This window comes from Phalaenopsis equestris, unplaced genomic scaffold, assembly GCF_001263595.1.
Source record: "Phalaenopsis equestris unplaced genomic scaffold, ASM126359v1 Scaffold000004, whole genome shotgun sequence".
Taxonomy (NCBI): domain Eukaryota; kingdom Viridiplantae; phylum Streptophyta; class Magnoliopsida; order Asparagales; family Orchidaceae; genus Phalaenopsis; species Phalaenopsis equestris.
The window spans coordinates 316,437-324,434 of NW_018164446.1; the positions used below are offsets into that span (position 1 = coordinate 316,437).

The window sequence follows — 7,998 nt, forward strand, 5'->3', positions numbered from 1 at the left end:
TTCTTCCTACATTAAATTGAACATTTGGTTGGCCCAAATTTGGATCCAATTCAATTTCTATTTTAAAAGCCCAAGTCTTTAAGTCATTAAAGAAGCCTAATTTCAATCAAAAGCCCATATGATGATTTTCCTCATCATCCATTTGATCAAAATCACTCCCTAAGTTCTAAATCCATAATCAAATCATTCCAAATGAAGCATTATGACAAACTTCACCAAAAATATCACATAAATCCAAAATCCCTTCTCATGAAAATTAGTCAAGCCAAGGACAAGCCATGAAGCCATCTCCAAGCCACATGCAAGCCACATGAGTCATGCTCATGTTACCATGCTATCTTGGGCAAAAGGAGGAACCTTTTTAGTGGTCCCCTCACACATGATTAACCACTCACATGACTCACTTAAGCACACCATTAGCCCTAATCCACTTGGATGGGGACTTCACCATGCTAACCCAACTGAACCACCTGATTTTCCTCAACATCCAAACCTTTCTTGGTGGATGAGCCCAACCCCAAATCATGTCTTGACCCAAATTGACCCAAAATGATCCTTCCCCCATCCTATTTTAATTCAACACCTTTACACATGGTCAACCCCAAGTGACTTCACTAAAACCAAGCCCTGACCTCCTTGAGTTAGATGGTGACTTGAACCTGGCCGGCCACCTTCGCTGCCGGAAAACCCAAATCCAAAAGCTCCACCGTGGCTAAAACTCAAAATTAAACCCAACCAAGCTGGCTCATTCCAATTGGATTGTTGCCCTCTTCTTCCCTCCACCTAAGCACCATTCTCTACCCATTGAATAGCCATGACAACCACCCCAAGCCCCTCTATTTAAACTCACCCTCAACGACCAAGGGGAGAGAGCTTAAAATTCATTGTGGAAACTCTGTCAAATTGATCACAGAGCTTCTTCAAGACTCATTGAGTTCAATCCAACCATCCTCAAGCCCTCACACCCACTGACGGAGCGCAATTAATTTTGGAGCTCAAAATCAAGCCCAAAACAGGACATCCCTCTAGACTCCACCAAAGTCAAATTAATTGCACCCACACCATTCCCTGAGTGAGAGAAGAAGATCTCCATAGAAGCCCCATTACCAGACAACCCTAGGGTAGACTTTGATCAATACCCTAAATCGGCCTTGATCAATTTCATATCTAGGCATTTCACCACAGCTCGAGGCTTCATCTAGGAGCTCTTTGGACTCAAGGCAAGCTTTTGTAAGCGCTCAATCGAGGCCACATCTCTTGGGCAAAGGTATCGAACTCGCTCCTTAAACCGAGCCTATTTTAATTCTCCATTTTTATCGACTTGATTAATCGTATGGATATGTTCTCCTGGTCGAGACGAGTCGATAGGAAGAAACCTCACTTATTTTGGTTGTAAAGTTTGAAGTTGGACGGTTCTCGGGCCAGAGATTTGGGGATGATGAATAGATATCGTCCGTTTGCACGTGTATTGGACAGACGAATGAGATCAAGCCGGACGGAGAAGCGGAACAAAAAGGCGGGTCGACTCAGCGTTGAGGTGTCTGGCGGCGCCGAACAAGAAGACACCACGTGGAAAGTTTGAAGACGTCGAGGATTGCGTGGCGCCACGTGGTTTAAATAGAAAAATAGGGATTTTCTTTATTTATTTAATGGCCAGAATCTTAAAAATTCATATCTTGGTGTAGAAAAATCACAAAAATAAAATAAAAATACCCTTTTGCTCAGTGAACATAGGAGAATAATGTGAAAATGGTTTCATGTCTGTTCGATGCATGTATGATTTTTAATTAATTAAATGGTGTTCTTCTTATTTGGATTCTCAATTTGCATGGACATTTCACCATGACTTGATTTTGAGGCTTTGGTTCTCTCTTTCATGAGGGGTCTTCCCTGATTTTTCCAAGGTCAGGGGAGATCTCTAGACAGAGATCTCTATTTTTCAAATGTGTCATGCTTATTTTGATAAAATAATTATAAAAATTAAAATATTCATCAGAAAAATATAAAATTTGTTTTGGTAGGTTATTTGTTTTGGCAGATTCATTGTGGTCAGAGGACCCTAAGAAAAATATAAACTTGGTTTAACTCATTAAAAATAATCCTAATTATCACCAACCCCTAAAAATAAATAAAAATTAATTAGGAATAATTATAAATGTAAATGACATAAAAATTATTCTCCACTGTGATTTAATGTCAGAGGAGCTCCTCATAAAAAAATTAAGTCAATTGGAGTTAATTTGACCACTAAAATGGATTAATTAAGTGAAATAATATTTTTGACACTAATATAATTATAATAATTAACATACAACTCAAATATCACCAAATTGATTCTGGGAGCTCTTAATGACCAGAGGAACCTAAGAAAAAAAAATTATAATTAAAATAAATACTTCATTTTGAGTTATTTTTAAGCATTTAAATAATTAAAAGTTAATTAAAAATCATAAAAATTACAAAATTGAAAAAACACACAAAAATGTCACATTTGACTTCCTGATCACTTGGGACCAATTAAAATAATTTTTCTAGTTTTCTAAGTCAAGATATTTATTTTTTAAAAGCTTAAAATGAATTTTCTTTAATTTTTCATTAAAATAATTGTAATAATTAAAATATAAACCACAAAAATATGAAATTTGTTTCTATGTGTTCCCTGACCTCAGAGAGATTCAAGAAAAATATAAAATTTAATTTTCCACTTAAATAATATTTTATATTTAATTAATACTCAAAACAAATAAATAATTCTAATAATTAAATTAAACCTCTAAAAATCATGAAAAATTAGTCTAAGTGGTCCTCTGACCTAGGTTAACCTCTAATAATTCTCTTAAGGACTTGAGTTTTATTTTGGTCGAGTTATTAAATTTTCATTAAAAATCCTTATTTTTGCATTAAAAATAATTATAAAATTAAATAAATTAAAAAAAAATCACATTTTCTCCTCTTATGTTTTAATTAACCCATGAGTGGGGTAACATAAAATTTCAAATTTATTTGCATTAAATTTGATAAATTATGAAGTGTTAGGGCCTTAGAGACAAAATTGTAATTTTGAAGATTTGATCTTGATCAATATTTAGGTTTAAATAAAATGGGAAATGGGAAATGAGAAATGGGAAATGGGAAATGGGCAATGAATAATGTTAATTAACATGATTAGATGATTGAAACACAAAGGGGTAAGTGGTAGTAACTAATCTCATTTTGGTCTTATAAATGATAAATTTGTAATTTGGAAGAATATTTAAATAAGAAGATATTAAGGTGAAGGGTTTGATTTTGGAAGATCATAATTCACTGATTTTAAACCCCAATTAATGGTGTACGATTCATGATAATGATTAAGAATGTAAACATTTAAAGCCTTTTTCTTAAAATTGTAAGTCTACCCATTAAAGTTCTAAGGGCTTAGTAGTGAACTAGGCTTGATCAAAATTTTGTCTAATAAGGTTTAGAAAATAATCTATAATTAATTTAAAACCTTTTACAACATTACAAGCCCATTCTTTAAAAATCAAACTAGTTAATCTTCTTATTTTAGTCAATTTGCCCCCTAAAGATATTCACTCACATAATTTATAAATAAAATATCAGGTGATAATTACCCCATCCTTAGGATTGGCTAGAACATCAACTCATTGAGCATAAGGGTATGAGAATGATGAGTTATTAAACAACATAATGAGTTTGAATGAACTTGAAGACTTTTCAAGGGATTGTGAAATGTCTGCGGCCCAGCCCCTGGACCTTTCTCATACTCTTTTGGATACCTTGAAGGACAATTAAACTCATTATGCATCGATTGAGAAATCATCTATACATTTAAATAAATAGGAACCACCAAGTTTTGCCATAGGATTCGGTAGGCCTGTGACGAACCTATCTATATGCTTTACTTTCCTGTAAATTATAAATGCTTACTACAAAAGATACTAAAGTTTTAGGTGGAGGAACGAGAAGACTCGACAAGTACGCTTTCATAGTTTACAATACCTTCTTTTCCTGCACTTTCTCTACTGTACTTGTCATGCTTATAAACTTGCATGTTAAAAAACAATGTCACCCTGCATGTCAAAACTAAAACTTTTAGGATAGCCACAGGACTAAAATCAAAACTAAAATCGAACAAGATAAAACTCACCTCTAAAATAGTCAAAATATAAGACAACTCAAAATTTAATCACAAACAAAACAAAACAAAAATTGCAACTAAATTAAACCCTCTCTATCGGATGATCGGGGATCCCTCGGAGGAGGTAACCTACGGTTGCTAACGAGATTTCCCACAGTCTAAATGAAAATATGGAACTCATTGAGTTGAGTTTAGTAAATTCATTTGGACTAAGTAAATCCGAAAGAAAATAGTGGTATCGAAATGAGGGAAAAGTAGGATCCTAACCATTTTCGCTCTAATCAACTTTAATATGCCCCATAATATTTAAATTCATGACCATATAAAACATTTGATTTGACATACGAACTTGACAGATTAGAAACTTAAACTTGCTACGACAGAGAGTTTGGAGCTAGCATTGTGGGCAGCACGACTATCTTCAACAGCAAGAGGATCTACAACAACATATCTTTCCTTAGAAATTAAATAATAAGCCACAGGATTTCGAGGTTGTCTGCCTAGTGTGACATAAATCATCACTTTTTCTTTAGGCTTTGTACAGCCCTGCTATACAATATAAGCCCTAACTCGTTTTAGGATTCTGAGGTTGTCGTTCGTTATGACCTAAATCATCACATTTTCTAGGCTATTTATGTGATAGTTTCACACGAATGAAAGCCTTAATTAATAAAATCGACATGATAAAATACTCAATAGTTTTATCTTCCAAATTGAAGCCAAACAGTAGAATAACTTGGGAAGTCACTGAGATTCTCCTTAAAATCTATGACGACTCCTAGTTCATCTTCTTTTAGATTCAAAAAACAAAATGTTCCAAATTTGAGTCATTCTCCTTTCACACTTCTTTGTCCGATCTCTTTGAAAAGTCCAATCCCTTTGAAATTTTTAAAGACAATATCCCCTGACTTTTATCGAGAGTTTTCTTAGCTGACTCTGGTTACCTAAGATATAATTAACTATAGGGGTTTGCCCTTATAGAAAGCTTTTCCGAACCCAGTTTAATATAAACCCTATTTAATCTTTCATATTAAATAGAGGAACTTGTCGGCTTATAATAAAATGGTTTCGCAGACAAACAGATGCCATATATTTCTTAGCTTATTTAATTGAGTTTCACCCTCAAGTCTTGTGTTTATCTTTTGAGATAGATACATAGCTTGAAGTGTAGTGCTCTTTCATCTAAACTTTGAAAGATATGTGATCAGTTTGATTTTATATTTTTCTAAACTTAAATATATATATAAATTAAATGTTACTCCGAAGCGGGCGACGGAGTTTCCATTACGACGACCGACAGCTTCCACAGGACGACCCTCCCCCCTAAAATTGTGTCGACAGACGCATTCAAAAGCCATCTGTTCTTCACCACCTTGAGATCATCGACCTTGAAGTGGTTCAACTCGCTTTCGGCAGGAAGCATAAGCAAATTTTTGGACTTTCCAAGAATTTTTTTAGCATAGTTTGCAAGCACTTAGAGACCCAAGAAGAGCGCATAGTCCTTGTGGTAGCTTAAACAACGAGCAAATGAAAGCCTAGATTCATACATCTTATAGTTTCAAAGGGCGATGCTAGAGGTGAAAGATTTCCAATCAGACATGGCACAGACTACCCTAAAGCAAGGCCTGAGGTCAGAGAGGTTCCGTTATAACCTCAGTTTGCATGAGCCACAGGGTTTGGTTGAACTATTGGAGATGACCAACAAGCACATCATCTTGGAGGGAGCATCCCCCAACCAAAACCGACAGACCGCCGAACTCAAAAGAGAGCCCCCCAAAATGATAGGTGGAAGCCAAAGGGGAATCTTAAGTTGCTTGTTCAATAACTATATGAAAACTGCCGACCCAATCACAATAACAGAGGTCAGAGTGGTTAGGTGACAAGTCGTGACCAACTACTAGTTCAATACTATGATAGTTTGATACATTACTATGAGCAGTCGTTCGGCGAATATGAGGGCCCTTATGCCACTCTGCTGAGGGTGCTAATGGCTGAGATTGTAGATGCCATCCAAGATAAGGAGTACTTTAAGTAGGCACCGCCAATGAGGGTTGAAGCCTTTCTCCAAGACACAATAAAGTACTGCAAGTACCACCGAGACCATGACTATGATACAACCATGACCATGATACTGATGAATGTAGAAACTTATGAAACCTAATCGAGGAGATGATCAAAGCCAAGAAACTAAAGGAATTTGTGGTGTTGTGGGACTCGGGTCAAAGGCACAGAAAGGCCTCGACAATGGAAGTCTCAGACAAACTTGTCCAAATGAATGTTTTTGATATCACCGGAATAGTCCCTACTATCGTTAGAGGAACATAATCTTCCAGGCGGGCCTCCTAGAAGAGGTATGGGATGGAGGAATTGTGCGCACCACTTCTATGTAGAGGAAAGGGAGCTGCTCCTCCATCATATTCACCGATGCTAAGTTGCCCCTCAGAGGAAATCCTTACAAAGAAGCCATCGTTGTAACGAGAAATAAGTAATTTTCAAGTCAGAAGTATCCTGATCGACATCAGTAGCTCAATAAACATACTTTTCAAGTCGGTGTTCAATAAGCTCCATCTTTGAGCCCCCCCTATATAACTTTTAATGAGAAATAAAGAGGCCCTAGTAGTAATGTCGCTGGCGATTACCTGGGGAGAGGGCGAGAAACAGTTCACTGATATGAAGGAACTGATAGTTAAACCCACCTATAATGCCATCTTTGGTCACTCCCTTCTGAAACACTTCAAAGTCGTGGTATCTATCTACCATGCGGCGGTCAAATTTCTAGGAGGAGAGGCGATCACCATCCAACGAGACTTGGAACAGTCTTAGGTCTGCTCCCTCCAGGGGTAGGAAGCGCGGAGCAGAAGCAACTTGACTTGCATAACTGGAGGAAAGGGGGTCTTGAGACCAGTGAGACAACCCCTGGAGATTCCCGTTGCCAATGAAGAGCCCGATAAAGCTTTTCTAACAAACGAGAATTTTGATGTAAGACACAGGGGACTATCTTTCAAACGCTTCAGGACCATCGAGACGTCTTCGCTCAGTCAGCAGCAGGATGCCTGAAATACCAGCTAACGACACCTGCCATTGCTTAAACGTGAATGTTGTCGTTCAACCAATAAAGTAGAGGATCATGAACTCAAAAATGGCATTGACCAGACCCAATAAGAAAATATACTAAAGATGAAAGAAGCTGGATACATTTGAAGGTGCATTTCCTCACCTGGGTCTCCAACATCGTCATGATTCAGAAGGACAATGGAAAGTTGCGAATGTGTGTGGATTTCACAAACCAAAAAATCACTTTCTCGAACGGTTGATACCCTATGATACGGATCAATGCCCTGGTGGATTTTGTTGTCCGCCACTCCAACATGAGCTTCCTGGATGCCCTCTCAGGTTACTTTCAAATAAAGATGCACCCGACCGATGTCGAGAAGACTGCTTTCATTACCGCCGAGGGTGTTTTCTATTATAATATAATGCCCTCCGGGCTCAAAAATATTGGACCATCATACCAACATCTGATAAATGTAACATTTTCTAATCAAAAGGGAAAAAATATATTAAAAATTATGTGGATAATGTCCTAGTTAAAAGCCGAACAGCTGAATTACAAATAAAAAATAAATAAAAAAAAACATTCCAACTTAAAAATTATAACATGAAGCTAAATCCACTAAAATGTACATTCGGAGCCTCAACTGGAAAATTTCTCTATTATCTCCTGTCTCTCAAGGGTATTAAGGCTAATCCAGGTAAAATGAAGGCACTGATTGAAAAGTCGTCCTCTAGGAACACCCAAGAGGTGCAAAAGTTGACCGACCGGATCGCAGTCCCAAGCCGGTTCATCTCGAGATCTG

At 37.0% G+C, this 7,998-nt stretch overlaps 1 protein-coding gene across 1 annotated transcript in view; it reads right to left on the reverse strand.

Moving 5' to 3' along the window:
* LOC110018170 (cytosolic isocitrate dehydrogenase [NADP]-like) overlaps positions 1-7,998 on the reverse strand; it is a 103,665-nt gene that overhangs the window by 94,802 nt on the left and 865 nt on the right. The window lies entirely within an intron of this gene.